At 38.2% G+C, this 26,912-nt stretch overlaps 1 protein-coding gene across 4 annotated transcripts in view; it reads right to left on the minus strand.

Moving 5' to 3' along the window:
- The window catches only part of DPYD (dihydropyrimidine dehydrogenase), a 628,073-nt gene that overhangs the window by 212,817 nt on the left and 388,344 nt on the right, over positions 1-26,912 (minus strand). The gene's annotated exons all lie outside the window — the stretch shown is intronic.

Consider the following 26,912-nt stretch of genomic DNA (forward strand, 5'->3'; position numbering starts at 1 on the left):
TTATTTATTTATTTGAACTTGTTAGTCGCCCCCTCTCCCCACAGGGACTCGGGGCGACGTACAAAAGCAACAATCAAAACAGTATCATATAGAGGAGGTAAAAATAAATAAATAAATTACAGTGCTTAGAAAAAGTTAAAACCCCAATAACATTAAAAATTTAAAAACTAAAATTAACAGTTAAAAAATGACCAAGGGGTGGAGAAGCTGTAGAGTTATGCCAGGCCGGCTAGTCGAAACAGGTAGGTCTTCAGTTTCATACGGAAGGAGCGGAGGTCGGTTGTTGTCCTAATGTCTGGGGGGAGGTCATTCCAAAGGGTAGGGCCCACCACAGAGAAGGCCCTACTCCTGGGCACTGCCCTCTGACACTCTCTGGAGGACGGCACCCGGAGGAGTCGGAGGAGCTTAAACTTCCTCCCACTCACCTGCCTCCCCTCCCCCCACCTATGCCCTTTTGGTTGCCGTGCACACTACTGCCCTGTATTCCCTGTAGAGGGAGTTGAAGGAAGTAGTTGGCACTGGCAATAGCACTGTGGTTTCCCAGCGGAGGCAGCATATTCCAGAGCAAGCCCAAGACCAGAGACTGTGTTGTCCTGTTTTGGATGGTAGGGGGAGAAAAAGTTTCAGGATAGGTTCACCTTAGAATCTCCCATCTATTATGCATCTATTAGGTAACTTTACTCTTTCAAGATTAAACTGGAAGATCAGATCCCATAAAGAAATGAACTCAATTGGATCTCACTGTGGCATCTTTGGGCTTAGGCCTGACATGCTGTGACCACACCTGCTGCTGTCTCTCACTTTCCTGCCAATCTTGCCATGCTGTGTTCCAATTATATCAGCCACTCTGAACCCTTTGCTACTCCTGCTGCTTTGTGCTCCACCATCTAAAGCTTAACAATGGAAATTCCAGTCCCAATTAGGGTCATTAGGGGAATACTTTCTGTATTTTATACTGGGTTCTTTTATTATTTTTATGAATGATAACTACTATAATTCTACTAATAGTAATAACATTCAGTTACTATGTTGATTACATGAATCAACAAGCACACATTACCTATACTATCTCCTAGTAAAGATCAAGTTTTCAGGAAGAGGTAATGGTTTATTTTCTATTTTTGGACATGAGCCCTGCTACTACAAAGCAGTGACGTGCAGTCAGGTGAGGCACAGCCCTACCGCTCTCATCATGAAAAGAAAAAAAATTGTAAAAGGAAAAAGCTGAGCTAGTTGCTGCCTCACCGTGGATGACTCTGCTTAACTGTTTAAAAAAGCCTCTAAAAAGCACCCTCTGCTATGAGGCAGGAGAACTGCATGCCTCCTCTAGTCTGACTTTAGGCGTTTTATGATCACTTGAGCAGAGTTAAGCAAGGGTTAAAAGCCTAAAAATTCCTGACGTAGTTGAGGCAGCAGTTCTCCTGCCTCATGGTAGAGGGTGCTTTTTTAGAGGCTTTTTTAAACAGTTAAGCAGAGTCATCCACGGAAGCCAGGCAAAGAGCCATGCTGTAGCACACACACTTTCCCCCAGCCTCTTTCTTTTGGAAGGCTCGGATCGGCTCCCCTCCAGCTTCTCTGCCTCTCCTCTCACCCCAGCCTGCCAGGAGGAGGTGAGTGGGTGGGTGGGCTTTATTGCGTTCCAGGCAGACAGCAGGCTGCATTTGCATTGCCCACCCAGACAGCAGACTGCGTTTATTGCCCACCCAGACAGCAGGCTGCATTTGCAATGGTGGAGGAGTTTGGGGAAGGCAGCAGGGGAATGGGTGGTGGTGGCAGAGGAGCTGCTTTAAAGCCACTGGAAAAGATATCCAATCCAACTTTTGTATTTGTGTCTGTTTGAGAGTGAGTGAGAGAGGAAGGGGGTAGGAGAGATAGTCCAATCCAACTTCTGTGTGTGTGTGTGTGTGTGTGTGTGTGTGTGTGTGTTTGAGAGAGGGGGAGGAAGGGAGAGAGAAACAAATGCTGTCGTTTTAAATCAGAACTGAGCATGCCTGGCTGTGGAGTTCTGGGAGTTGAAGTCCACAAGTCTAAAAATATTTGAAACCCGCCACTATGTCAGTGCCTCACCAGCCACCTCACATCACTGCTACATAGAGAGTTGCTAAGTTCTTATTGGCTACTATTGGCATAAGAAAGCTTAAAGTAACCTAAATTGTGATGACGACATGAAGAAGTCCTTTATTTTATTTTATTTTATTTTATATATTTGTTTTTGTTTTGCTTAACTTCATTCAGGTGTTGATTGTTACTTTTAAAGCCCTACATGCCATGGGCCCAGGTTATCTGAGGAGCTGTGACAAGCCCGGCCCACTCATGCCCGCAGAAGAGGCCTGCTACAGATCCCATCTACTAAAAAATTGAAACAGGTGGGGTCAAAGAGATGAACCTTTTCTGCTGTGGCCCCATTCTTGTGCAACATTCTACAACTGGAGGTGAGAACTTTTTCCTCTCTTTTGGCCTTTCAGAAGAATATCAAAACCAGGCTTTGCCAACTTTTCTGAGGTTCTTTGGAGGTGGGTGATGGAATAACAAGACCTTCGTTCTTAGTCTCTTAGTTCAGTTTTAGAATAGTTCTTAATAATATTTTAACTCTGTAATGTTTTAATGTTTCAACTATCTTTGACTTCTTTTATAATCTGTAAGTCACCCAGTCACCTTGGAGGGGAGATGAATGGCATAATAAACAAAGAAACAAATAAATAAATATACAAATGCATCTTTCTTTACTTCTTATATGTGTCTCCATGCTGTTTTTAATCCTCTTACTATATTTGAACCTGACTTTATGTTATTTTAGTTTCATTCATGATTACTAACTATGAGTGAATAAATAAATAAATATATTCAGGCAGAATTCCCTCAGTAGTTAAACTCAAATGTTCAAATGCAAACATTCAGTTTGGTGTCAGACAATTATTTTTGTACCAGTCACCATTAGAAGTGAGAGGCAGAATTTGTAGGTAATAGGCATTCTCTCTAGGCAAAGTTCAGCCCTTATGTTTCTTTAAAAAACTGTATACTATGTCTAAATAGAAAATATAATCCATAAGCGTTCTGATTATTTTATGCATGTTGCTTTTTCAATAAAAATGTTGTATGATCATTTCATTTCATTCAAAAAAGGAAATCTTTAAAGGATATTTCAGATTTAAATATGCAAATAACCGTTAATGTTATTCCGTTGTTTGGAAACATCACCTACACTGAAAATCATTTATAGAAGTATGTAAATTTACAGATTTAAAATAAAAACAATTTTAGGTAAAGGCCATTTGGTTAAGGATTTCATAAAGGTATTTGGTTAAGTATCCCTACTCACAATCTTGTCATTTCTGGAGCGATAACATGAACCCCATTAGTATATGGCAATTAAGATCAATTTACATATTTTAATTAAGATCCATCCCACATAAAACAATTAGGGTAATAGGCATACTAACTGATTTCATAACATTTGGACGTTTTTCCAACTAGATAGACAGGAAACGTTAATTAGCATTAATTAGTGCTGATCTGCATATGTTTGATAAGGCATACCCTCACTACAAATGATTATTTATTCCTGAATCTGCCAAATGCTACCATAGCAGAAGATAAAGGAACTTCCTTCATATTGTATGTAAATGTCTGGTAATTTTTACTTGTTTTTCTATTTGGACTATATATTATGAAATAAATGAGTAGAAATGAATATACAAATATATACATTCATATATAGAGAAAACATACTAATTAATGTGCAGCAGTTAATAGGCACTGATGACATTTCCATAATAACTGTGAAAACGATGGTGTTTAGAACCTTTTCTATTACATTTTGTCTTTATATCGTGATACTAAATCAGTATAATTTTCAGATAGTTTTTTTTTTGGCAATCTTTACAGATGAGGATACTGTAATATATTTAGAAAACTACAGCATTTGACAGTGCTCTTCACACTGAAATAACAACATCAGCAACAAAATAATAACATTTGGAAGAAATTATACTTGTCTGCAAGTAAGAACTGGCCAGATTACAGATAGAATAGAATATTCTGGAAAAAAAGAATATAGAACATAGAAGATAAAGAAGATGCAAAATAGTTCTAGGACAAAGTACCCGCCACATAACACCCCATATTTAGCAGTTATCAATAGGAAAGAGAACAAAGTCAGGATAATGGTCGTGGCAGTACCTGGAGACAGCAGAATAGAAGAGAAAGAAATCGAAAAGATAAGAAAATACAAAGAACAGCAAATAGAAGTAGAACGACTGTGGCAAAAAAGCAAAGTTAGTATCAATAGTAATAGTTGCTTGGGGTGAAATCCCAAAATAAGTGGAGCATCACTTCAAATTGACAAAATCACCATCTGCAAAAGGTAGACTTACTACAAACAGTTTAGATCTTGCAATGATACCTTTAACATTATGAAACAATAGGTTTGGATACTTACAGAAGATTTGAAATGGTATGTTATTTATTTATTTAGTTATTTTTAATCCTGGTACTGTGCTAATAGAAGGACTGCCTTCTTCAGCTTTACAGCACATACCTCTCTCCATATCCAAGTGAGCATTTTATTGCCACAGACCTTCTGCTTAGTGGAGATACTCAAATTAAAGCATCCAAAGCAGCTGTCTCACTTCCTGAACGCCTCAAATGAAGGGAATCCAACACCACTTTGGGTGATTTGTTCTGCTATTCCAGGGCTCTTTCAGTTAGGATTTATTTTCAATATTCAGTAGGGTCAATCTTCTTGTAGTTTAACTCTGATATTTTGTGCCTTTTACTCAAGGGAAAAAAACCACACAGATCCTAATATTTTTGGATATGACATTGGCTATTTGAAGAGTGCTATTGTATCCCCCTCACCTGTCTATTGTCAAAGCTAAACATGCCAAGCTATCTTTAGTTCCTCCTCATACAGCTTAATTTTCTAAAGCCCTAATATTTGTTGCTTTTCTATGAACCTTTCTTACAGAGTTGTAGACGCTGTCTAATTTCAATATTCAAAGTGTAATCTGATGAAATGATGTGATAGATTTTTTTTTTTGGCATGTTTAGAAATTGTACTGCTATTGATATAGCTTAAAATTGCCTTCACATCACATTTTTGGTTCAAATTCAGTTTCACAACTACTACAAGATTCCTATTGCAAGTACTATTACCAAGTTGGGTATCCCTTATTCTATACCTGTGTATTTGATAACCAAAGAACTTGGCATTTATCTCTGTTAATTTTAATTCTTTTTTTGCTGCTCATTTCTGTTAAGTATCAAGATTGTTCTGAATTTTATTTCTGTCTTCTAGAAATAAGCACAATTTTGCATCATCTCCAGATTTAATAAGCATTCTCTAAATCATTAATAAAAATAGTGTGCTAAGTCCGGGAAGAGAACCTGCTGGTCTGTCACTTGATATTCTGTATGAAATCTAGAATTTAATGTAGACCCATTAAATATGATTATTGAGCCAGCTATATATTATATTGTGTAATCCATCCCACACCTAATAGATTGATAATGAGCGTAACATGGCCCTCATCACAATTTATGAAAAACTAAAAACACATGAAACAGTATAAATCATAGGCCCAAATTATTTAGAAAACATTGTATTGCAATTTTAGTCTAATATTGTTCTACCAAATGTGCTACATCAGTTAGCGCTATAAATGAATTGATAAACGTAAAATATAGACTTCCCCCATAGTTTATTATTTCAGATATGATAAAAGGCTTTAATGATCACTTGACAAACACACCAAATCTTGTGTTCCAAGAACATATGATTAAAAATATATATTTCTGAGTTTATAATCTGATTTTATTGGTAAGATCAATTAAATCTGTTTCTGGAAACATAAGTTTTCATCTAAATAGGGCCATCAGTCCTTTTTTTTTTTAAGTCACAAAAAGTTAGTATTAGTCTTCCACATAGTTTTCAGTCATGACAGTTTGAAAATTCCCATGAGATATTCTGTGGGTGAGCTTCTTAATAATGTGAAAATCAATTATTTTATTCTTAGGGCTTTTCAGGTCAGTTCTACCTTTATTGGAATGAATGAGGCAGGCTGGAAGTATCCACACAAGGGACCAAATATCTCACCAAAGCAGATTACTCTAAAACAAGACCCAATCAAGCACACTAAGTTACTGTATTTTATATTGAGAACATCATTTTCATCATTTGCAGTCAAAAAACTTTAACATCTTTTAAAACCTTCAATAAATGGGTAATAAATGCCAAACTAACAAGGTGAAAACACTTCCTTATCTCTGTTTTCACCTTATGAGACATATTTAAAAATCAATGTTTAGTGAGACTGGGGAGAGGACAATATGCCATTAAAAAAAGGGGGGGGGGTAATTGAAGCAATCACAATCTAATCATCTTAGATTAACTCTAAATCACTCCCAGTATTATATATTGCTAAACTATTTCCATGCTGCAGAAACCCCAAAATCTAGTTCACCATCCTACTTGGTCTATATAGTCTTTCAAGAAAAAAAGCTAGAGAGATAAAGCAAGGGAAAAAAATCACCCTTTCGAATTCCACACCTGGGCTCCTGATAAACATAGGACACACTGATTCATTTTTTTCTTTCCTCTTCCTCCCATGAGTAGATGGTTTAAAAACTATCTACAAACTATCTTTTCCTGAGCTGCTTTTCTGAGCAATGCAACAGGTCCCTCAAAATCCTAAGGCAAGCTAACAAACTTTGCTCTGTGACCTTGATTAACGTTCACAGCTGCTGCTTGAAAGTGACAAGACTCTAATCAGTTTCACAGAAAGGCTTTTGTTTGCCTCCTTTTGGGCCTAGTACACTCCTTTCAGTGTGTATTCCCCGTTGTGTACCTGTTTACTCTTTTATAATCCCTTCCACACCAATGAATGTAAATAAAAACTGTTAATTCTCTTCTTCCTAATCATCCTAGTGCTGGGATGAACATTCCAAAGAATGGGAAATAAGGAAAAAGGGATAAGTCAAGTTCTGGAAACCTTCATGGCCATTTACGCTCACCTGGCTATTTGGAATTGTATCCTACTGATATTGTAAAGCAAAGGAAAGCTGAAGTAAAACTGTAAGCACAATCGCAGTCACGGGATTTTTATTTAGCGATTGCTTTGCTTAAGGATCAACTTGTCAGTCCCATTTGTGGTCATTAAAAGAGAATTACCCTTACTTACAACTAATGTTTCCTTTAATTTCTGACAGGCAGCATGCAGAAAAAAATGTTTTGTACAGCTTTTCTCAAACTAAGTGCAAATTTGTGGGCCACAATGCAAGTGTATGAATAAATTGCAAAAGCATGTAATAGTGACGTTAAAATGTTTACACATTTCTTGGTTAAAATATAGAAACTAGTAGTATATCACAAACATCCTTTAACTTTTTTTTTTTACTGCTGGCAACTGCCTTACACAATTTCCTTGGCAGCATTTTTCAGAAATGGCTTGCCACTTCTTTCTTCCTTGAGAAATGTAACTGGCACAAGGTCACCCAAACGGCTTTATGCCTACAGTAGGACTGCTTAGAATTGCTTATTTGCTTAGACTTACCTCAAACTTACAATTTCCCAAGTTCTAGCCTGATGTTTTAACCACTATACCAAACTGGCCACATACACACTTATTTACAGGTTATAATATAAATTAGTAACTTGATAATTGTAATAAATATTTTGTAAACATTTAAAGACTGCTTCTTTTAAGAGGAAATTGTAATGAAAGAAAAGGAAGAAAAGGAAAGAGAAAGAAAAGAGAAACGAAAAGAAAGATTAGTACCAAGTAATAATTGATAGGACAATCAAGCAACAAACAACAACCTAATAAAGGAACCACTCCCACCAACACTGAAAGAGCAGAGAGCAGACGTCACTCCCTTCTGGCACTGAAAATAGCCAGGCTCAGAGAGCACCAAGGACCCCATAGAAAAAGAAAAGATTGAGATTTTTCACCCCACCCTCTTTTTTTATTCTTCTCTGGATGTACTCTGGGCTCACTTGAACTTTAATTATTATTAACTTAGATGTTGAATTTTTTTCATAAAGTTAGCAATCACGTGTGGCTTAACACTGAATAAATATTAATTTAACCTTTTGGGACAAAAGAGGGAGGTGCTCATCTGTGCTAAGGAGATTCTGGGATCACCCCCAACAAGCTGGACCCAATCCAGAGGAGATCACCTGAAGTTGCAAGGCCAGAAAAAGACACCAGTCCACCTCCCTTAGGGCTCCTGCTCAGTACCTGCTGCAGTACTTGCTGCTTAAATTAAGCTGAAGTGGTTTGTTTGTTTGTTTTGTTTTTATTGGATTTATATGCCGCCCTTCTCCAAAAGGACTCAGGGCGGCGTACAACATTAAAAAACACACATCCCAAAAGTTAAAAAGAAATTAAATACATATCCAAAAAAACCAAAAAAACACACCCCGAATTTATAAGACAATACATGAGTTAAAATTAACAGGCCAGGCCGGCTTGCTGGAAAAGCCAACTTTTTAGGGTGCGTCGAAAGGACCGGAGGTCAGGGACTTCATTCCAGACTGCTTGTAAGTTGTGAGCCAAGATGCCTCCTCTTATTATGTCCTTTAGGCCAGAGAATATAGCTATAAAATATATGTGCCTATAATTATTAATAAAGATAGAAGGTGGACATAAATAAAATTATATAAATATACATTAATATAGTAACTATAATACAGACAATGGTGGCAATCATCAAAATGTGTGCTAAACTTCAGTTGTAAGTAGGACAGATAAAACAAATGTGGCACAAAATTGTATGTATGTATATACGTACGTATGTATATATTGATTCCATTTTAAAGAGCTACCCTGTTATTAGAACGCTCAATTTTTATCCGTCACTTATTCTATTGGACCAAGCCCCTAACATAGCTCTCAACCAAACTGCTTGTAATGAAAACCGGTAATGAAACTAATGAAATCAAATAGGAAATAATTATCTTTGTTTATATAATTCTCTATAATAATTCTCTCATGTTTATACCCAAACAATTTCTACATTTTCCCAAATTAAATAGTAATGCTGCAGAGTTATTAATGAATAGGACATACACAATGAGAAAAGTCTCTGATGTTTGCCCTTCAGATGTAGTTATGTGTTTTCTCTTCAACGTCTTCTTCTCATGAATTGCTTTACCCTTCCATGGGACTTAATATTTATTTATTTAAATTTATTTAGACAACTTTGGGGAACTTACAAATTAAAAAAATACCAACAATGCAAACAACAGGAACCATACATGTTGAATGGACGGAAGACACAATATTGCAGAATAACCAAAACTATTCAACTCTAGCCACAGGATAGGAGAACAGTTGGCTCTTCAAATCCTCAGTATGTCACCAGGATGTGGGAACTAAAACTATCTCTGAGGAACAATGTGATCCATAAGCTCTCTCTTGCAGTGGGGACAGTTTTCCTTGTCTACCTATATTAAAGAACCTCCAGAGATTGATTGATTGCTTTCCTCTGGAAACAACCAGATAACATTTCATGGTGTGTGTGTGTGGCGGGGGGATGCTTATGCCTCTTGCAACTGCACAAGCATTCAAGGCTTATTCCACATTTGACTCTTCCTTCCAACCTTGTTTATAGTTTCCCAACTTATGAACATGTTGTTCTTCACATGGACCATTTTGTACAAATTGGCCAAGGATTTGGGAAAAGGTGGAGAGTTAGTCAAAGTTTTCCAATGCTGGTCTAGCAATTAAGATTTCTCCTCTCTGGGACTTTATTCAAGGAGAGGACAGGAGAGATGCCTGACAAGGTCCAATGAAGCACATACTATTTGGCAGGGATACCGTGTTTGCCCGAAAATAAGACAGGGTCTTATTTTCTCCCCCCCCCCACGAAATATGGCCTTGGGCTTATTATAGGGGAGGGCTTATTATTTTCTGAGGCAGGTGAGAAGCAAGGAGCGCCTTTGACCTTTCCAGCTCCGTCACGTTCCTCGCCATTGTGCTCAGGAAAGCGCCGTTCCTCGCCCTTTTGCCCATTGAATCCCCTTGTAAAAAAAAAAACCTCGCGAGTTGAACTCATGAGGTTTTTTTTAACAAGGGGATTCAATGGGCAAAAGGGCGAGGAACGTGACGGAACTGGAAAGGTAAGAGGCGCACCTTGCTTCTCCCCTCCCACCTGCCACCCCTCGCTAAAGGGACGGCGGGGAAGGGAACCAGGCAGTCTGCCTTTATCATTGGGGTGGGTGGTGTTTTTTTGCACGAGAAGGAACAGGCGGGAGGGGGTGATCGCATTGCTGGACTGCCGCTGTTTTTGCGGTGGGCTTTTTGCATGGGAGGGAAGGGCAGGAGGTGGAAGCACTTTGCTTCGCTGCCGCTGTTTTTGCAACGGGCCCTCTTTTTGCCCCGCAAGCTGTACCAGTAGGTGGTACAGTGGTAATGGCGGGGACCGGTTGTGCATGCGCTTAAATAGTTGGGGGACGGGCTTATTTTCAGGGGAGGGCTTATTATGGCACATGTTCTGAAAAGTCCGATTGGGCTTATTAGCAAGGCATGTCTTATTTTCGGGGAAAGACGGTAGGGGTTTGTGACCAGTACTAATCGTTGTTAAGTTTTATTACATTTTTTGTTTTACTGGAAGTGAACTGTGAGAGAAACATGCTCCATACTGAAAGACAAACAAATCAGTAATCTGAACTAAACCAGGAGAAAAACAGAGAGCAGACAAGAAGTTCAGAAAATCATGTGATTGTCAATGTTTTTTCACAGGGAAGTGTTGCAGCTCGGGGCGGGGGAGGAAGAGAAATTAATGAGATGGTATTAAATTCTTAAACCAGAGGTTTTGTTAATTTTGGCATATAAAATAATTGTGTATAGTGAACGATATAACCTTTGTACGTTTCCTTTCATTATAAATGATGTAAAAGTTTAAACAAAATGATCATACAACTTCTTTCCAGGAGTTAATTTATATGACCTTTCCGCATCCAGAGTACTTTGGTGCTTTGATGGTATGTTCATTAAGTGAAGTAACTTTCAGATTGTAGCTGTGGTTAATACTTATTAAATGTCAGTGCTGGAGAGAGAAAGTCACAGTGGCCTCTTTATGAACAGGTCTTATGAACCATTTGAGGGGAGGGCGGATGAGAGACCCTTAATTCAGTAAAACATAATTGTAGTAAAGTTTGAACAAGTACTCAATTGTATTATGCAAGAGAAGACTTCATGTTTCTAACAGATTTAGCAGACTACTACATTTTGGTTCTAAATGTGCAATCCGCAAATCACTTTGTTCAGAGCAGATTTAAAATACTGCTATAAGAAATGAGTTGGATCTAAACTAAATTCTTTATAATATAGTTCTTGCTTGGATCAATGCGGTTCTAAGTTAAATAAATAAAGACTATTTTTTTCCCACATGTATTACAATGAGAACTAAGTGCAACCAAATTTTTAATTATCCCAGTGCCTTTTTTGCTCAAATAACATTGAAGGGTGTGATTGCTTACTGAATCCTAAGCAGGAGTGGGCAGAATAAAGTATAGAATTTACCAATATATCTGTGAATTGATGGATGGCAACTCATTCTGACTCCCCACTAAATTGCTTAAAGTGACAATGAAGAAATGAAAGTTTAGGTAACCAGTAGATTTGGAAGAAAGTATGTATGTCATATTGACTAATTTGATGCACACATCCAAATGCTATATCAACATCTATAGAAATTCCAATGAGGATATACCAGTTTATGTCCCCTCTAAATTTCTGACTTAAAAAAAAAGAATCTATCTACAGTTCTGACATTTTTAGTCATCCCTTGATACAGAATAAACTGCTCACTAAAAGTCTATACTGCTACTAGAATTATTTCTGGACTACTAACATTAGTAGCTGCTGTTTCAGAGAAAGATGCAACATTCACAGTTCCTTACTTCTTGTCAAAAATTTTCGTTAAGGATTTGCAGTATTAGATGAATGTTCAACTTGCTAGAGGCATGCAATCCCACAACTATATTTATATATTTAATGGTGGAGGCTACAAATCTAGAGAATGGGTATGAAACATATTGGCAGCAGTCAGGTAACACTAAACATTTAAGAAAAGGAATAAGAAAAGGCCAAGCACATTATGTGAATAAAAAAATATAACAGAGCCAGGTAATCTTATGAATTTCAAATCAATTTTTCCCTTCTCTGAATACGACTTCTTTTATGTCTTCTCAGAGACAATAGCAGTTAAAGAAAGCACTTAATCAATATTTTAGTATCTTCCTAGGATTGCTCACGTATTTTTGTGGGAGAAACTAAATCCAGTATTCTGTGGGGAGCATTACAACTATTCATGATAATTTGCTCATTCCTTCAGTGGGCTTCCCTAGAGCTTGTGTCATAATTAAAAACAAAGTCCCAGTGTCTGAATAAAATAGTGTAAGGCTTTTATTCATTGCTGTTTTCATATTACAAACAAACTTTAATAAAAATATGGCTTTCCAACTTAGCATACGTAGGGGAGCTAACAGAACAAACTCTTACAAAACAGATGCAACAGTAAATTTTTGGTATTCTCATCGGGATGGGTTTCTGCCAGCATTATTGCCTATTCGCTCTGTGCGCGTGCCTGGTTTGTGCATGCACAGAACATTTAAAAAGGTAAAAAAAGATGTCGTGGCCACCTGAGAACCGGTTGAGGAGTGTGGCGAGCATGCCGTCCCTACCTGTTCGGAGACCCAGTCACCATTTCCACTACCAGTTCCACCAAACCAGTGCAAACCGGTAGGAACCCACCTCTGATTTTCATGTTGGGAACAATTTGGTTGCCTGCAGATAGTAAAACAAACACTATCTAGAGAAGGTTAAGAAATCTAATATGATTAATAATCTAGTAATTACTAGAATATATGTCTGCACTTTAGGACTCCCAAAGAAAATATGTGAGAAGGGCCCACAGGCTGTGTTACTTCAGATGCAATGAGAACTCCTTTCATCTAATGTATACATAAGGTAAGAAGAATGGCACTTTATAACAAAATCTGTCTGGGGAATTCCAATCTTTGTAAAGTTGATATCTGTGACATTTATTTATGTGAGGTTGTAAACTCTCAGTCCTGTTCTGTAACACTGAAAAAGGAAACAATGTCTTGAAACAAACTATATAGTAGACTTGAACATTGGGTGCTATTTAACAAAATGAAATTCAGTTGTGAAAAAAGTAAGGTTCTACATTTAGGCAAGAAAAACCAAATGCATATTGTGGTACCTCACTCAATAGTAGTAACGGTGAGAGAGAACTTGGGAGTCCTAGTGGACAATCACTTAAATATGAGCAAGCAAATATGCTGCAGCTGACAAAAAAGCCAACACAGTTCTAAGCTGCATTAATTGAGGGATAGAATCAAGTTCATGTGAAGTGTTAATACCACTTTATAATGCCTTTGTAAGACCACACTTGGAATACACATCCAGTTTTGATTGCCACAATGTAAAAAAGATGTTGAGAATCTAGAAAGAGTGCAGAGAAGAGCAATAAAAATGATTAGGGGACTAGAGGCTAAAACATATAAAGAATGTATGCTGGAATTGGGTATGTCTGGTTTGTTGAAAAGAAGGACTAGGGATGACATGATAGCTGTCTTCCAATATCTCAGGGGCTGCCACAAAGAAGAGGGAGTCAAGCAATTCTCCATAGCACCTGAAGGCAGGATAAGAAGCAATGGATGGAAACTAATCAAGGAGAGAAGCAATCTAGAATTAAGGAGACACTTTCTGACAGTTAGAAAATTTAAGCAGTGGAACAACTTGCCTCCAGAAACTGTGAATTCTCCAACACTGGAGGTTTTCAAGAACAGACTGGACATCCATTTGTCTGAAATGGTATACAGCTCCCTGCCTGAGCAGGGGGTTGGACTAGAAGATGTCCAAGGTCCCTTCCAACTCTTCAATTTCTATTTCTATTTTTCTATTTATTTCTCTATTTCTCAATTTCTCATTCTATTCTATTCTTTTCCGTTGCGTTCCATTCCATTCCAATCACTTCAGTTATGGCATTTAAAAGGATATTCAGTATAAGATATTTTAAGACTAGAAGGAATGTATAAACACTTAGAACACACACACACAGAGAGAGAGAGAGAGAGAGAGGGAGGGAGGGGGGGAGGGAGGGAGGGAGGGAGGGAGGGAGGGAGGGAGGGAGGGAGAGAGAGAGAGAGAGAGAGAGAGACTGACTACAATGGGAATGATAATGCATATCACAGATTATGCACTGAAGGCTTGTAACGTATCTGGAGGCAACTAAAGTTCCAATGATCCAATTAAAGAACCCTTTGAGCTAAGTCAGATCACTGATCCTTTTGATACAATTTATTTGTCTCTGACCAGCATAGATTTTGTAAAGTCTTACAGACAAGTTTTATTCTGCTCTATCTTGATGAATTTTCTCTGTAAATTCCGGGGATTAAGTCCTTCCTATAAACAAATCCTCAATATATTTTCAGTAACCAAATAATATTCTAGTGATATAAACAAGAGTGTTATCACCTGGTTTTTAATCAGGCTGCATGGAACATTGAAATCCAGGACTCATAAGGCAAAACGCGCAATTTGGGCGTCCTCCTAGATGCCCGGCTGTCAATGGACGACCATGTGGCAGCCGTGGCTAGGGGGGCGTTCCACCAGGTCCGCCTGGTGCGCCAATTGCGCCCCCTTCTGGACCGGGATGCCCTACGCACGGTCACTCATGCACTGGTGACGTCTCACCTGGACTACTGTAATGCTCTCTACATGGGGCTTCCCTTGGGACGCGCACGAAGACTGCAGCTAGTCCAGAATGCAGCCGCGCAGGCAGTCATGGGGAGTACTAGGTACTCCCACGTAACACCGCTCCTGCGCAAGCTGCACTGGCTACCTGTGGTCTTTCGGGTGCGTTTCAAGGTTTTGACCACCATCTTTAAAGCGCTCCATGGCATAGGGCCTAGTTACCTGCGGGATCGCATCCTCCTACCTACATCCCTGCGGCCAATTCGCTCTCACAGGGAGGGGCTTCTCCTGGTGCCGTCCACTAGGCAATGCCAACGGGCGACACCAAGGAGTAGGGCCTTCTCTGTGATGGGCCCAACCCTTTGGAATGACCTCCCCCCCCGACATTAGAACCACCACTGACTTCCGCTCCTTCCGGCAGAAACTGAAGACACACCTGTTCCGACTGGCTGGTCTGGCATAATTCTTAACATCTACCTCCTGGCATATATATTTCCTACTGGTTTTTTAGGGGACTTAATTTTATAGGACACTGGGGTTTTAAATTTTGTATATTTTAAATTATTTATTTAGCAATTACAGTTCTGTCTATTTTATCCTCCTCTTATTTATGTATTTATCCATTTAATAATTTTTAATTGTTATTATGTATGATGTTTTTGATATGAACTGTACACCGCCCCGAGTCCCTTTTGGGAGAGGGGGCGGTCTAGAAGTGCTAATTAAATTAAAATTAAATTAAATTAAAACACTGAAATCTACCATTCCAGGTAATAATGATGTTCAGAATCAAGAGCTAATTGCTATATAAAAAAAACACTACATTTTACACAAAAGGGGAAATGTTTTCATACTCAAATGCTCCCCAATCCCCAAAACATAAATAGTAAGTGCTGGAGAAATCTCATAAAAAGGAGAATATCTAACATGCTTAAATTGTGCATGTTTGCTCCACATGGCAGATTCGACTGGTCCTCCTGCTTGATCAGGAATTATACAACAGCCACTGTTCAAAAAGCTTCTACTAAGGCTCTTGACTGTGTGCAGCGACAGGAGGCAGATAGATGAATAATGGCAACGTCAGAAATTTTATCTGGGGAGAGAAGCAACAAGCACAACGAAGAAACAGCTGGAAAGAAGAATCAGGAAGTGGGAAGGAAAGAAGAGGGATGATGAAAGCAGAAATTACAACCAGCAAGAGAGGAGAGGCGAGGAGAGGAGAAGAAAATCTGGGATGCTAAAAGGTAGTGGAAAGATGGGGAAACAGGAAGACAAGCAACATGAGAAGAAGAACAAGAAGGAAACACACAGCAGGGAGGAGGGAGGGAAAGGGAACCAGCAATAGAATGACAAGTGGGCGAAGAGAAGAATGAGGAGGGTGAGTGAGTGTGAAGGAGTTGTACAGAGCAAAAAGTCTGTTTTAATAATTCATGAAGCACTGCATACAATCTCCCCCCTCTCCTTTCCAAGGATCTTTTCTATTTTCAGTAATGGGAAGCTTCTTTCTATCATTGATTAGTTGCTGTTTTGTGGATCCAATACTGCCTATTATGTTGTATACCTAAAGATGCAGTATAGTGGGAACTGGGGAAGCGGGGGTTGCCTCAGCAATTCCTAGTCCCAAATAGCCACTTTTTCAAAATGAACTAGGTATGGTTCCTTTGTAACTGCACTACTGCGCTACAGAAAAATAATGATGATCTGGTCGTAGGTATGGCTCCCCCTTGAATAGATATCCTTAGTTCAGATATGAGGAGCTCATTTCTGTAACCTGGGAGGGAGCACAACACATCCAGGAACACATTTCTTCATATGAAAGGAATGCATTTGCTGAAGCTTTCCCCCTCCCTCCCCCCCACCCCATTTTCTTAAACATTCCCAATTTAAAACAAACTTAAAAGAAAAACTAAAATCCCCTTCTCTGAAAGCTTTTATTATTTTGAAAATCAAAGGGACCTTTCCTACTCTCGTAGGAAAATAGCAGATTCCAAGGCTGAATGGGATTTTCAATAAGCCATTGAAAATGGGGGAAAGGACAGCTTCGCCCATTTTTGAAGAAAAAAGATAATACAGTTTGTGAGTCTATTTAGAAAGCATCAAGTTTGGTTCTCAAGGGGTAGAAGGCCACCTTCCTCAGAATCTTCTATCAGTCAAAGTCGACAATACCAGTCTCTGTACAATTGATCTCAAAATAAAAAGTAATTAAAGAAAAATATTGTTTTTTACCTTTTACTATTTTATTACATGATGTCTTAAATAAAAAAGCTACTTTGTTCAAATTCAGCATCCTAGGCATTTCAATTAAAAGGCATTTAATTGAAAAGGGTTTTTTTTAAATAAAAAGAATAAAATAAAAATTAGAACCACATTCAATTTCTGACACTTTTATTCAGCAGCATTTTCTACACCTTTAGAATGCTTCTTCTACATTTACAAAAACATTATTTTAGAAAAGTATTTTGTCCTATAGCACTTAGCCTTGACAAACAATTACTATCTATCACATTAAGCAGAATACATAAAGTAATCTTTACTGCAAGGTTAAAATCAGATTTCGAACAATAGATGCTTGCAGAGCAATTCTAAGCTCTATGCTACTTTGTGCAGTTTCCATTGAGGGAGAAAACAGTAGAAAGGGATGAGAAAGGGAACAAAGTGAAGGCCATCTGAAAAACTTCCTGACAATATTTTATATGAACATACAGGTTTTCATATTTATGGCAAAACTCAAAGCTTCATAAATATGAGTAAGCCTTTATCATGGAATTGACAATAGACTCAAAGAGAAAGCAGATTCATATACAATTCTTTTGTTGCTGTTGTTATCAGTCTTAGCTAAATATTTTCAGAAATTTGTTCTCAACTTCTCTGTAGATTAGATCTGAGGGGGGTGGGGTCATGTTTCAGTTACAAGTATCTCACAACCAGTAGGTGCTAATGACAATCAAAAGGTCCTGGGGTCACATGTTCACCATATGCATGTTTCATAGGTGGCTTCTGACAACAGAATCAATGGAAAAGCTTAACTGACACTATAAGTACAGCACAGTCATATGATGTTTTACTTAAGAACTGTGTTACTGAGTCCAAGTTGTGTTCATTATGTAAAGACTACCTATATTGGTATAACAGATGGTGCCCACCAAGCAGTGGCTGGATGATGGACTACAGTGATATGACAATTTCCCAGGAAGAGGGGAACATATTCTAGAAAGAGAAGAGAGATGACAAGCATCATGGACCATAGCTGGAAAGAAGACAGATGAAGAGAGCAATAACAGCTATTCCCTAGAAGCTCCCATGGTATATTCATTATATCCTGGGAGTACTAAGGGTTTAATGTCGCAAGATTCTGTCTTCTATGGGTAAGTGTCAAGGCTGACTGGTAACAACAGAAATGAAAGGAGGGGGAGGGGAACACTTGGAATGTATTGGTAGCTGGGAGAGGAGGAATTTATGTGAGCCTTTTGCAGCCTGAGAAAATCCTGATTTCAAGGTCACTCAATGGGAACTTCCCAAAAGTGCAGATTGTTTTCCGAAAATAAAAAGAAGGTGTTGGATTGGTGAACAATGGGTGGCCCGAATGGGAAAATTAACTATAATAATAATAATAATAATAATAATAATAATAATAATAATAATAATAATAATAATAATAATAATAATAATAATAATAATTTTTATTTGATTAGCCGCAACCCTCTCCCGAAGGACTCGAGGCGGCGTACAATCAAAACAGATAAAATACAGATAAAGACACACATACATACATAAAGAACAAAGACATATACATGTGCATGGAGGAGGTAGACTCATAAGTGAAAGACAATTAAAAAACACAATTTAAAATCCCATTAAATAAAATTACTGAATTAAAAAACCCATCAGGAGCGTTATGAAGTTATGATTGAGCCAGGCCGGCTATTTGGAATAGGTGGGTCTTGAGCTTTACACGGAAGGAGCGGAGGTCAGTAGTGGTCCTAATATCCGGGGGGAGGTCATTCCACAGGGCTGGGCCCGCCACAGAGAAGGCTCTGCTCCTAGGCGCCGCCCCATGGCACTGTCTGGTGGACGGCACCTGGAGAAGTCCCTCTCTGTGCGAGCGGATGGGTCGTAGGGATGTATGGGGCAGAATACGATCCCGCAGGTAACTAGGTCCTGAGCCATGGAGCGCTTTAAAGATCGTAATCAAGACCTTGAAATGCACCCGATAGACCACAGGAAGCCAGTGCAGCTCGCGCAGGAGAGGTGTCACATGGGAGTACTTAGTACTCCCAATAATCACCCGCGCGGCCGCATTCTGGACCAACTGCAGTCTCCGAGTGCATTTCAAGGGAAGCCCCATGTAGAGAGCGTTACAGTAGTCCAGGCGAGACATCACCAGCGCATGGGTGACTGTGCGTAGGGCGTCCCGGTCCAATAGGGGGCGCAATTGGCGCACCAGGCGAACCTGGTGGAACGCCGCCCTGGCCACGGCTGTCACATGGTCATCCATGGACAGCCTGGCATCCAGGAGGATGCCCAAATTGCGCGCCTGCTCCACGGGGGCGAGTTGAATGCCCCCAATGGCCAGAGATGGGATTAACTGGTTGAACCGGGGGGCCGGAACCCACAGCCACTCCGTCTTGGAAGGGTTGAGCTTGAGTCGGTTGTCATCCATCCAGACCCGTACGGCTTCCACACACCGGGACATCACTTCGACGGCCTCGTTGGGGTGGTTCAGGGTGGAAATGTACAGCTGAGTATCATCAGCGTACAGATGATATCCCACCCCGAAACCACAGATGATCTCACCCAGCGGCTTCATGTATGTGTTGAACAGGAGTGGCGAGAGGACTGACCCCTGTGGCACCCCACAAGTAAGGGGGCTTAGGGTCGACCTCTGCTCCCCTGCCAGCACACGTTGCGTCCGGCCAGAGAGGTAGGAGCCGAACCACCGCAAAATGGTGCCCCGGACCCCCAACCCCTCCAGTCGGTGCAACAGGATACCATGGTCGATGGTATCAAAAGCCGCCGAGAGGTCTAATAGGACCAGGATAGAGGAACAACCCCTATCTCTGGCCCTCCAGAGATCATCCACCAACGCGACCAAGGCCGTCTCTGTACTGTGCCCGGGGCGAAAGCCGGACTGGCGCGGGTCTAGATAATCATTCTCCTCCAGATGTCGTGGGAACTGAGAAGCCACCACACTCTCTACAACCTTCGCCAAAAAGGGAAGGTTGGAGACAGGACGATAATTGGCCAGCTCCGTAGGGTCCAGGGAAGGCTTCTTGAGCAAGGGTCTCACCACCGCCTCTTTCAAGGCGGCCGGAAGAGACCCCTCACCCAACGAAGCATTCACTAGGCCCAGGAGCCAGTCGCGTGTAGCCTCCCAGGATGCCAGTACAAGCCAGGAGGGACACGGGTCCAGTAAACATGTGGTAGGTCGCAGTCGTCCACGCAATCTGTCCAAATCCTCGATGACAACCAAGTCAAACTCCTCCCAAAAAGGTTTCTCAAGACTCGCCACTGGCGTTTCGACTGGGCCACTGAAGGGGACCCAATCCTTCCGGATTTGAGCGACTTTATCCTGCAGATATTTCCCAAATTCCTCTGCCCTACCCTGTAAAGGGTAGGCTGTTTTTTGCACAAAAACATTAGAGCTAGCTTCGCTTCTTCTGTGCCTATAGTGTACGGATCTATCAGTAAAGTTATACTCTTTGTAAAATATACCCCAGGATTTTCTTTTGCTGTATATGCCAACAGGACGGTTGATAGTAAGCAAGTAAAGAACTAAACTCTGGCTGAATTGTTCCATGCCACTCTTGGCTCAGCTGTCAACTGGGGTCTTCATCATTAGAGGCTTCCAAGCACAGACTGGAAAGGCATTTGTTGGGAAAAATCCTTCTGTGGATGTATTGCATTGGACAAGGACAAAAGCTACTCTCACTATCCAATTCCAGCATGTAAAATAATGTTCCAACAAGACTGCTGTCTGCTTTTTATAAACATACTAAAATTGTCCAGTCTGATAAAAGGAGAACATTTATATTTGTTCTGATAAAAGGCTTCCTTGGAGGAAAAGACAAAATAATGATTGATTTATAAGCTATCTTAGATTCCCAGCTGAAGTCTTACAATTATGAGTGGTAGATAAAGCATGGATTTCAGTTGTCCAATGAAGCAAAGTCACAACCAAAGGAGGGCAGGGCGGAAATCAACTATGAGAAACTATGAGAAAAGGTATCGCCTGAAGTTCAACAGTATAAATCTTACTTCAGCAGAATGATAGCAGAAAGAAAAGCAGCCAAGCAGGCACTCTTTCATTTCATAACCTCACTACACTTTGTCACATCTCCCCATTCCACCCCAAAACCTTTCTTTATATGAAGGAATCTGTGTAAGTCTTGTGTTTCTATTTTACTAATTTCTTCCCATGTTCTGTCATTTTTTTCTAGGGAAATCATGAAGACTTAAATATTCCTACACTGGCTTTCATACAGTTCAGAAGCATGCAAAATGCAAGTAGATAAATAGGTACCACTGTGGTGAGAAGTCGATGGTGCTTTGTGCAGTAAGAAGAAACTAACCGGGACCAGACCTGTCTGAATGCGAGGTGAATTTGCTAGAGAAAACACTCCTGCAGAATGTTGTTAGCCTCTGTGTGAGGAGATAGTTTGTCCCCTGCAGTGGACCCATAGCACACTGGTGTGAGCTAAACAAACTAGCAATCTCAGGCAACCAAACCATAATGACATAGTAGACTCTTGGCTTCCCAATGTTCAAAAATCATACAATAAATAAATAAATACATAAATAGCTTTGCATAAATGCAGTTTGTAATTTCTCTTGCATAAATTGGACTAATCAAATAATCTGTCAAACAAAAGAGCTGTTTATGACATAGTCAACTGCAACCAGAGATATCAGAGGAGGCATTCCCAACCTGTCACTTCCAGCTCTCCAGCTCTCTAGATCTTTTGATCCAGAAGTACCTCAGAAAATCTCGGTTCCCATACATCTGGAGATTACTAGATTGGGGAAAGGTACTAGTGTCCAATGCAGTTTTATTTTTGTCACAAATTTAATATCATTAATCACAATTGCTCTTAACCAGTATTTTTCTCTTTTCTGTCATATTCCCTACTTATTATTTGAGTGTGGGTAGTAAATTTGATTATATAAAAAAAAATGCTGCTATTTTATTCACACTCAAATTTCTTTTCTTAGTTCTGCATTTCTAAATTGTTTCAGAGAGCTTCAGCATTGTTAGACAATGCTTGCTCACTCTAATTTTTAGCAGTTAAGCTAATGTTATTTGTTTTCTGCAGCAGGAAGGTTGACTGTTGCTTTAAGGCACTACCAGAATTTATAATGCAGGTTAAAAAGAAAGAAAACTGAAACATCATGGATAGAATACTGGTTATGTATAATGCTGTATATAAAGCTAAATAAAGTTAAATACCGAGAAATTCAAAGAGGTAAGTAGGATTTGCAACATTTACAGTATAATCCTGGCAGGATGTCCATTTATACAAAACAGGGAAGCAGTTAAAAGGAAATCATTATGACTTTGATTTACAGTAAATTATATTACATTTAAAATATCTGTAATATGAATATGATTTGTTGACAGAAGTTAAATTATTCTCACAGGAAATTTAATTTGGAGAGAAGAAAAAGGGGAGAAAGTACCTATTATAGAAAACAAGTAAAAAAACTAATATGAATGGCCTTTGTTTTATTGTAATGTTTAAACCAGGATAAATTGCCACAAGCAATTATTATTATTAATAACAAATGTCAGACAGAGAAAACAAAGAACCATGAAAAACAAACTCTCATATATTGACAGTATTATATATTCACATTAACATTAGCTACTATAAATGCTATGACTGCTCTTGAAATCCTCTCACAACTTCTCAATTAAAATTACAGATAGTTGGCCCCCCAATTTTTTGTTGCTAAGTGAGACATTTGTTAAATGAGTTTTGCCCCATCTTATGACTTTTTTTTGCCACAGTTAAGTGAATGATACAGTTGTTAAGTTAGTAACATGGTTGTTAAATGAATCTGGCTTTCCCATTGTCAGAAGGTCACAAAAGGGGATCACATGACCCGCGGACACTACAACCATCACAAAATATGAATCAATTGCCAAACATCTGAATTTTGATCATGTGACCAAGAAGGATGCTGTAATGTTTGTAAGTGTGAAAAAAATGTCATGAGTCACTTTTTTCAGTGCCGTTGTAACTTTAAAAGGTCACTAAATGAACTTTTGTAAATCAAGGACTACCTGCATAGTCTAGTTACAATCACAATGTTCTCTTGGCATTAAAAGAAGAACCCTGTTTAACCAATGTAACCCATAGGTGTACACATACTTTAAAAAGTAACAGAAGTTGTTCTCATTATGATAAAATGGTAAAAATTAGATCCTTTTGCTCATGGTCAACATCATTATTCTGGGACTAAACGTTATGCCCCAGGTTGAAAATACAGCATATATTATACATCCAGTTCTACAAATTCTATTCAAGATAGAATAGGTATTATAGTTGTTTGCCTCACTCTGGCTGAACAGAGCTGGCCTGTTGTGGTACACTAGCCACAGACTACATCCTATTGATAATGCTTTATTCTATTTGTATTAGTCCAAGGTTATTCATTAAGATGGATAATTAACCTCAACCCCAATATAATACTGGAAGATATGCAGAAAGGGTCACCCCAAATAACAAAGAACTCATTTTTTTTCATTTCATTGTTAATCCAGTATCTGACAGTAGAAACAAACTAAATGAGGATCAATAAGCTGAAGTACTTTGTCATTTCAGACAGAGAAGTACTGTGGGCTTCATCTAGTCAGATGTTTGATTTCTTTTGGAGGGGTTGTCTTCCTTCAAAGAATCCTGTTCATAATTTAAAATATAGACACATTTAGACCCGTAGAGAGTACAGAAACTTTAATCAAGATGTCCCAGTGTTATGTGCATCGTGGTTAATCCATCACTATAAATATTGCAATGTATTGTAAATAGGGATGTCTTTAAAAAGACAACCAGTTCAGTCTTTATTCTATTTCAAAATATTTAGCAAATTGCTGTAACTTTTAAAGCCCCTGAAAGTTAGGGATTTGGAGACATAAGAAAGTTTCTTCCTACGTGTCCTGATGTTGCACTATCAGTGCAACATCAGCACTATTAGGGTCCTGATGTTGCACTATCCAAGGCTTTTATCTCAGCAAAATATACTTTTATGTCCCTTTTTTCATCAATGATCTTTTTGGTGTTGCCTTCTACAGAGAAGTCCACCTGTCACCTTTTACATAGTCTTTATAAAGTCAGAAGAGATAGATTCTCTTAGGCTTTTCAATTATAACTATATAACTACATAATACTACATATAACTTAACATACTACATATAACTTAAACTACATAACTACACAATGAACTTTGTTAATTTTTCTCCTGCTATGCACTTTTAATCAATTTAAAATTGTAATGTGATTCTTCCCTTCTCTTTCCAAATAGCCTTTTCCTTCTACACTTATACATTATATGCTGGCTTTTATTGTTTATTTATTATAATTTTAATTGTTTTAAGATGTAATTATTCTTATCTTACAAATCATTTTGAACGTTTTCTACCATTTTTTATAAACAGAACATTTATATACATTGGATTGTACTTGGCTAGAAATATTAATATTTAATTTAAATGAACTGTTCTTTGCTAAGGTTCTTGGCCTTTATACCATAAAAGACAAGCATATTAAGAAAGCACTTTATCACTGAATTAAGCACAGAGCACACACATACAACATACGTTCAAAGATTATGGCTATAATGCCTGGTAATTAAACATCAAATTCATACTTACACACAATCAAAGAGGCAACTATTTGCTTAAGGCAGAATTTACTCACACATTGGTAAAGCCCTTAAAAACAATGGACACCTGTTCAAGACTCACTTATTGCCTAATTAAATATTAACATGTCTTGATCCAATCTGTGGCATAATTTTAATTACTGTTGTCTCTTAGGATAGCCACATAATCAATGTATTTAGAGCTGTTCCTAGAGGCTATTTTGTAATTCAAACTGTGATCCATCATTACAATATTTTCCTCTGGACTGCCATTAGAAAATCAGCCCCATTAACTCCCCTAAATAGGAGAGGGGGAGACAGAGTTTCTCTTTAAATAAAATGAAAACTTAAGGTTGTTTTTTTTTAAACTTGCACAAAACCTAATCTTAGAAATCAGTCTATTATTCCTATAGATTAATCATGAACATGCCCAACCTACGATAAGCTTATTTAATATGCTGTATGAACAGTATTAGCTTGATTATGTAGTTTTGAAAAACGAAACAATCTTGATTTTGGGGGTGAAAAAAGGATAGTCCTTTTAGAAAATATGCGTAGTACTGTAGATTCAAATCAGCATGTAAGTTTGCAAAGTTCTAACAGATATGCTAAACCCTTAAGAGGATCAATATGTAGTGGCAGAATCTTTTCATGTAAGCATCCTTAGGTGAAAGATAAATTGTATATTAAGTGAGTGCTGAGGTTGATTCCTTTCCATGGTCCATTTGCTGAATATTCAAATTCCCTATAGAATAGCTGAGTTTGGTGTTGGGTAGGGAACTGAATTTAGATTCCCTGCATTTTCTGTTCCATCACAGAACTGAATTTGTCTCCATAGAATAGGACTGATATTAGAATACTGAATTTGTACCACCACACTTCAACTTAAACAAAGAAACCTTTAAATGTTCATTATAAATTGAAATTAATTCAGATTTATTAAATAGCCTCTTTCACATATGTAGGACACATAATGTGCCTCAGAAATACGTTCCTTAGGAACAAGCTTTTTAGAAATTAACAACTTTTGTTTTATTCCATAATGTGCAATTTCATTTCACATTCATTCCTGTATATGATTCCTGCAAAGATTTTGACTACTTCATTATTATTAAGAGCAAGAGCTGACATTTGCATGCTTTTCAAAGACATGTTAGTCAAAACATTAAATGCCTACATATATTTAATATAACTATTGTTACTTAAATAGAGTTCCAAGTCCTAAAAAGGATCATGATTATGGGAGGGAGAGGAGTTAGTTAAAAATCCTTTTACTCTACAACAGATCTTAGTGGGGAAAAAATCCCAAATCATAATCTACTCCAAGGTGGAAAATTCAAAAATAAGATAACATTAAACATATACATGGATTTAGTGCATAATCTAGTTTGACTCCGACCAAGGTATGAACCATCCTCTGAACAGACTAGCTATTGCTGCATAAATCAAGGGCTAACTATTGCAGTCAAATAGAAAAATAAGAATCTTCCAACATTTCGGGGGGGGGGGGGGATTAGCAGGACTATGCAAATAACCAATAATATACCATGGATAAATCTATCTGTTTTTATTTTTATCAGTTTTGCATTTTTTCCAAGCTAAAATTTATTCTGCAAATTATATTAATTTACATTATTATTATTTTTTAAAAAAATATCACCATGAAAAATTGTACTCATTTTCATGCCTATTTCTTCCAACACTATATTTTTTATGCAAAACTGCTTAATATACACAATCTTGATAGCAATTTCCCCTGTTCCAATTTTCTGTATGCTATTTTCACAAATATATGCAGTTCATGTGCATTTCCCTTAATATATGCATCATAAAATTGGAAGAATATGAATATTGAAGGGTAATTGTATTTTGGTTTGCATATACTTGGAAAATACAAATTAGATAAATTGGCATTAAACTATAATCCAAGCAAATTTCTTTTGTCCCTAAACTGAAAGGCTACAATAGCAAATAATTAGTTTTGGGAAAATGACATATGAATTGAATACTGGCCACGATCCCTCTGTTCACTAGACCAATGTTTGATTTCAGCATGGGTTTTCACATATTTTTAGTGAACTGGCCACTTTTTTTTCATTTTACTACTGGTTCACGTATATCTCTTGTTCTCAGCAGTTCTTGTTCTTCTGGTAGTTGCTTGGGGGCTTATATATGCACTTTTGTTGCATATATAAAATTCACCTAGAAGAAAAATTATAGATGATGCCATATTTTGGAAGTTTAATTTAGGATCAGGGCTTGAAACAAACAATTTCTTCCCCAAATAAGGGTATCTTTTTTTATTGTGTTTGTGTGTTTATGGATAAC

This window comes from Natrix helvetica (genome assembly GCF_964273705.1).
Source record: "Natrix helvetica genome assembly, chromosome: 3".
Lineage (NCBI taxonomy): Eukaryota > Metazoa > Chordata > Lepidosauria > Squamata > Natricidae > Natrix > Natrix helvetica.